Source organism: Juglans microcarpa x Juglans regia, chromosome 2D, assembly GCF_004785595.1.
Source record: "Juglans microcarpa x Juglans regia isolate MS1-56 chromosome 2D, Jm3101_v1.0, whole genome shotgun sequence".
NCBI lineage: Eukaryota > Viridiplantae > Streptophyta > Magnoliopsida > Fagales > Juglandaceae > Juglans > Juglans microcarpa x Juglans regia.
The window spans coordinates 25,579,985-25,586,374 of record NC_054596.1 but is presented as its reverse complement, the minus strand read 5'-3'; positions in this window follow the sequence as shown (position 1 = coordinate 25,586,374).

Here is a 6,390-nt window from a genome sequence, read left to right as displayed (position 1 = left end):
CTTCCCCTCATCCTCCATCGCAAACCACCAACACTGTAAGATAGCCATTGCAGAGCACTCCTCCGCCAAGGTCTCGTAGAACCACCCCAAGCCGTGCAACACCAAATCACTGGCCAAGCCCATAGCGCAAAACGGGTTGATTCTCCGTGACACCACTGCCCTGCCACCCGAACTCACTGACAGCAACTTGTGCAACAGGGCACCACCCTCCAGCCATCTTCACCACCACGGAAAGGCAGCAACCGTCGTCCAGCCATTGAAGGAGAAACACACACGGCATACTCTGTTGTAGCTTCCAAAAACAGAGTATTGGTTGCTCCTCCAAGCACGACAAGTTTTTCGCTTTGACCAACCCCTTTCGGACGTCTCCTCTGTGGCGCAAAGGGAACCCATAGTCCAGCATCTCAGCCACGCCTAGCCGTGCCACCGTCGTTAGCCACACAGGCCGTTGTCGCTCATAATTCTCTCGGTAACACCTCCATGCACGCCGTGGTTCACTCTGTATTTCATGACTCTGTCTCTCTCTCACCATGCATCTCTTTCTCTCTCTTTCTCATCCAGTTCATAGCCACCGAGTGCACCACCTCCCATCGTACCCTGCGCCATCGCACATTATCTTCTCGATGAGTCTCTACCGCCGCTGCATGTCTAATATTCATGCATTTATGTTCATCACTAGTTTTATTTCTTAAGGTGTGATTATATATATATATATATATATATATATATATATATACACGTATATTTATATGTAAAGTTTTAACCTAATATATATGTATGTATATGGAAAGTTCCCGGTTTTAGCCTACTTTTTTCGGGTGAGAAGTTTTTTTTGTTGTTGTTGAGTTTATAGTTAAATAAGATTTTTGCTTTAAGTTTCAATAAATATTATATTGTATTTTGATAATATTGTTAGTTAAAGGAAATAAACCTATTTTTCTTAAGAGATGAGTTTTTCATGACTTATTTTATGAAACTTTTAGTAACCAATGTATTCTTTTTATTTATAAAATATTGTTGGTATTTTAGATATTTTGAATGTTAATTTTTATTGAGTTATATAATTATCATAAGAGTTATTCGATAAATTTTCTTCTTCAGTATGAATTCGATTAAGTGGATATTGATGGTCTTAGAAAATGATGACATTTTAAGGTTATGAGAATTTTAGGTTTTGAGGTTTTAAAAATAGGTTCTTTTAGCATTTTAAGTTTAAACATTGAAATACGTGGTTGATTGGAAATTTAAGGGAATTACGTGATTTTTATAGGTGACAATTGATAATTGTTCGGTATTTTGTGGAAATTCCTGAAAAGCTAAGAAATCCAGGTAAGCGGGGTTCCTACGCTAGACTTTGCATTAAAATAAAATGAGCTGAGGTTGTGATGGGAACCAAGGTGGGCCTAGTCTTAAAGATCATTTGCAAATTCCAAATGGGCCAATTACAAGATCAAGGGCCAAGAAGATCAAGGAAGCAATGCACGAATTGGTGCATCCACTTGGAATGAAGCTGGCAAGACCCCAACACTCAAGATGGGCTTGAAAGAAGGAGAACCAGCTTTGATCCACTTGATTCAAGCTGTGGAAGACATGACTTAGAGATAGGGCCTATTGTTATTGGAAACTTCCAATTTGGTTAAATGATTTATTTTATTAATTTAGAATAAGTGGGCTTGAAGATGCCTGGCCCACACGTCTTAATTTTAATGAACTAGGGTTTTCGAGAAGGCCTTGTATTTTGGCCAAGGGCTTATTTGGAAAATTACTTTTTAGGAATTAGGGTTTCAAGAGGTACTGTAGCGTTACTGTAGTTGTACTGTAGCCGCGGGTACTGTAGCGAGACACTGTTCATCAGGGCATTTTGGGTAAAAAGGGGCTTTATTTTGGCTAGGGTTTTAATTAGATTTAGTTTAAATACTCCTTGTAGCCTCATTTGAAGGTTAGACAATATTGAATGTTATTTGTGAGTTAAGTTTTCTCCTCTTGTTCTTGATTGAACTCTTGAACATATCAAAGGTAAATCACAACCTTTGTGGCATTTCTCCTTTGTAATCTAGGTTCTTGAGACGGGTTCTTCAATGGGTCTAGATTTTGATATAATCTAGGTTCTTGAAACGAGTTCTCATCGGGTCTAGGTTTTTTCATCCATTGACTTGAATTTGGCTTTCTTGGGGAGTTTTCAAATTGATTATGGGTTCAAGGGATTTCATTCCCGTGGGTTCATTTCATTTGGTATTCAGAGCAAGGTTTCCAATCAGGTCTGATTCTATCTTTTAATTTTTTGCATCCTTAAATTTAATTTTAGGGCTATATTGTTCTAGAGTTGCCAAAAAAAAAAAAAAATTGCAGAAACAAAAAGTAGGCTGCCAAAATTCTGCGAGTTTTGGTTTGGCTGAAATTTGCATCACCTAGGGTTTCAAAATTCTAGGGTTTAATGCATATCTGAGTTTGTCAATTGCTTGGAATGCCGTTCCATTGATTCTCTTCTATTTCGTTGTCAATTCTTGTGTGCTTCAATTCAATTGCTTGATTTTTTGCAATTGAGTATTTCTGTTTGTGATTGAATTAGAAAAAAAAAAAGAAAAAAAAATTCGAAAAAAAAAAAAAAAAAAAAAAGGAAGAAGAAGAATGAGAAGAAGATAAGGAGAGGTAGCATATTTAAAGGTTACTGCATAGTTACAACAAAGATAAAGAAAAACATTTGTTGATTGAGTTTTATCGTCAAAGGGGCTGAATACATATTTGTAGTTGGTATCTTGTTCTATAATTACTCTTTCCCTCATATAAATTCCTCGAGTCCCGTGTCGTTTTATTCCTTCATTGTTTCTTGTTCTTGTTTCCTGGACTTAATTACTTGTTGGGATAAAACATGGTTGCTTTGTCTTGATTGAGTTCAATTAGTTCTTAATGAACTTGAGTGGGAAAACTCTTGAGGTAAAAGGCAAGAGAGTGTGACACTAGTATTGGGAAAAAGCCAATTAAAAGTGAAACACGAGTGGAGTGCCATTATTCCAGTGTAAACATGTAAGGGAGTGTGTGAGGTTTTCTTTTTTGCCACTAACATTCTTTTGTGCAGCACCTTTTAATGTCTCAGCGGAGTAGCGCATCACCAAGGGGGAGAGCAGATAACTCATCCTATGTGTTGCAAGCCATGCAACAACAGTTTGAGCGGTTGAACTTTGTGTTGGGTGAAGTGAGAGATAGGATGGATCATCAAGAAGCAGTGATTAGAAATCTGCAAGGTGGGAGAGATAGGAGGCGATGTGAGCATAGAGTTGAAAATGAGTATGAGAATGAGGGAGATGGTGAGAATGAGGGAGATGGTGAGGATGAGGAAGACTTAACATATGAAGTTGGATTGGGTAGACATAGAGGAGTTAGGCGTGGAAGAGGACTTAGGGCAAAGCCGGGGGGTCGAGATGGAGTAGATAAGAACCTTGGGAGCATCAAAATGAAAATACCATCATTCCAAGGTAGAACTGACCCTGAAGTTTATTTAGAGTGGGAGAAAAGAATAGAGTTGGTGTTTGATTGTTATAATTACTCTGAGGAGAAGAAGGTGAAGTTGGTGGTAATTGAGTTCACTAATTATGCGAGTATTTGGTGGGATCAATTAGTGACCAATAGGAGGAGGAATCTTGAGAGGCCTGTAGAAACTTGGAGAGAGTTGAAAGCTATCATGAGGCGGAGATTTGTACCTAGCCACTACTATAGAGACCTCCACCAAAAATTACAAAATCTTACACAGGGGTCTAGGAGTGTAGAGGATTACTATAAGGAGATGAAGGTGGCTATGATTCGGGCTAATGTAGTGGAGGATCGGGAGGCCACGATGACAAGATTTTTGAGTGGGTTGAATAGGAAGATAGCCAATGTAGTTGAGTTGCAATATTATGTGGAGGTAGAGGATATGGTACACATGGCTATGAAGGTAGAGAGGAAGTTGAAAATAAAGGGTACATCAAGGTATACTTTGGTTTCTAGTACTCCTTGGAAACCAAAGTGGGACAAAAATGATCAAGCTGTAACAAAGGGGAGGACCGAACTACCTAAGGGAAAAGATGAGGGTGGGGCTGAAACCTCAAGAAAAATAGAGAATGAGTTGGAAAACAATTGTGAGGCCGAGAGTTCAAAAAAGGAGGAGAGTGAAAGAAAAGAGAGTGAAAATGAAAAATATAGTGAGATGAAAAGAGAGAATGAGGCCGAAACATCAAGAGAAAGAGAGAGTGAAAAAGAAATTATAGAGGTGGCTGAGAGTCAAGAAAAAAGAGTGGTGCCACGAGAGGAAAAAGAAAGAGAGATTGCAAAGAGAAACAGAAAGACAAAAGTGAGTTTTTATGCTAAGGCAAACTTTTATACTAACAAATTTAATGACTCTTTGCCTAGTGTTGTTGTTTCTTTGTTGCAGGGATATGAGGTCATGATTCCTAGCGGCGTGTTTTGTGGATTGCCACCTATTAGGGAGATAAAACACTACATTGATTCTGTGCCAGGTGCGACAATTCCTAACCGGCCTTTCCTTAAAGAACATGAGTTTTTTACACACTTGAAGGGACAAGGTAAGTCGTTGACTATAATGCATGCTAAGCAGGAGGACTGTGTTGAGACTTTTCCTCATGTATTCAAATACACACAAGGTATGGAAAATTTTGTGGTTGATTCTTTAGCAAGAAGGTACGTCTTTATCTTCATTTTAGATGCAAAATTGTTGAGACTTGAATATAATAAGGAATTGCATGCTAATGATGATGACTTTGCTAGTGTGCATGGAGCATGTGAAAAAGCATCGTTTGGTAAGTTCTATAAATTAGATTGGTACTTGTTTAGAGAGAATAGATTTTGTGTGCCAACTAGTTTTCTGCTTAAGTTGCTTGTGTGTGATAGACATGGTGGTTTGTTGGGTAACTTTGGTGTAAGGAAGACTTTCAATATGTTGCATGAACGTTTGTGGGAGTATCATTTGCCATTCACTGACGTATTGCATGAACGTTTGTGGAAGTATCATTTGTCATTCATTAACGTGTTGCATGAACATTTGTGGAAGTATTACTTGTCATTCATTGAGTCTGCATATAATTGGAGTGGTGTAAGAAAAACTTTAGGTGTGTTTCATGAACGTTTGTGGGAGTATAATTTGCCATTCATTGAATTGCTACATGAACATTTTCGAGAGTATCATTTGCCTTTATTAGAGTGTGCATATAAAACCTTGCATACTACTATTTCTTATTCTCCATTTGAGGTTGTTTATGGTTTTAATCCACTTACTCATTTACCTTTGATGGCTTTGCTTGTTGATGATAGGAGTAGCTTGGATGAACATTTTCAATTTCTTGAGAAAATTAATGAAAATACATATGAAGTAGATCTTTCAAGTAAGTATCATGTTTTTGCTATTTTCAATGTTACTAACATTTTTCCTTTTGATCTAGGTGGAGATTCGAGGTCGAATCCTTTTGATGAGAGGGGGAATGATGGGAACCAAGGTGGGCCTAGTCTTAAAGATCATTTGCAAATTCCAGATGGGCCAATTACAAGATCAAGGGCCAAGAAGATCAAGGAAGCAATGCACGAATTGGTGCAATACACTTGGGATGAAGCTGGCAAGAGCCCAACACTCAAGATGGGCTTGAAAGAAGGAGAACCAGCTTTGATCCACTTGATTCAAGCTGTGGAAGACATGACTTAGAGATAGGGCCTATTGTTATTGGAAACTTCCAATTTGGTTAAATGATTTCTTTTATTAATTTAGAATAAGTGGGCTTGAAGATGCCTGGCCCACACGTCTTATTTTTAATGAACTAGGGTTTTCGAGAAGGCCTTGTATTTTGGCCAAGGGCTTATTTGGAAAGTTACTTTTTAGGAATTAGGGTTTCAAGAGGTACTGTAGTGTTACTGTAGTTGTACTGTAGATGCGGGTACTGTAGCGAGACACTGTTCATCAGGGCATTTTGGGTAAAAAGGGGCTTTATTTTGGCTAGGGTTTTAATTAGGTTTAGTTTAAATACTCCTTATAGCCTCATTTGAAGGTTAGACAATATTGAATGTTATTTGTGAGTTGAGTTTTCTCCTCTTGTTCTTGATTGAACTCTTGAACTTATCAAATGTAAATCACAATATTTGTGGCGTTCCTCCTTTGTAATCTAGGTTCTTGAGACGGGTTCTTCAATAGGTCTAGATTTTGATATAATCTAGGTTCTTGAAACGAGTTCTCATCGGGTCTAGGTTTTTCCATCCATTGACTTGAATTTCGCTTTTTTGGGGAGTTTTCAAATTGATTGTGGGTTCAAGGGATTTCATTCCCGCAGGTTCATATCAGGTTGACTTTTTGAAAAATATACATATTTGGTTATGAAAAGAAATTTAAACTACCTTAGCTATTTGTTCTAC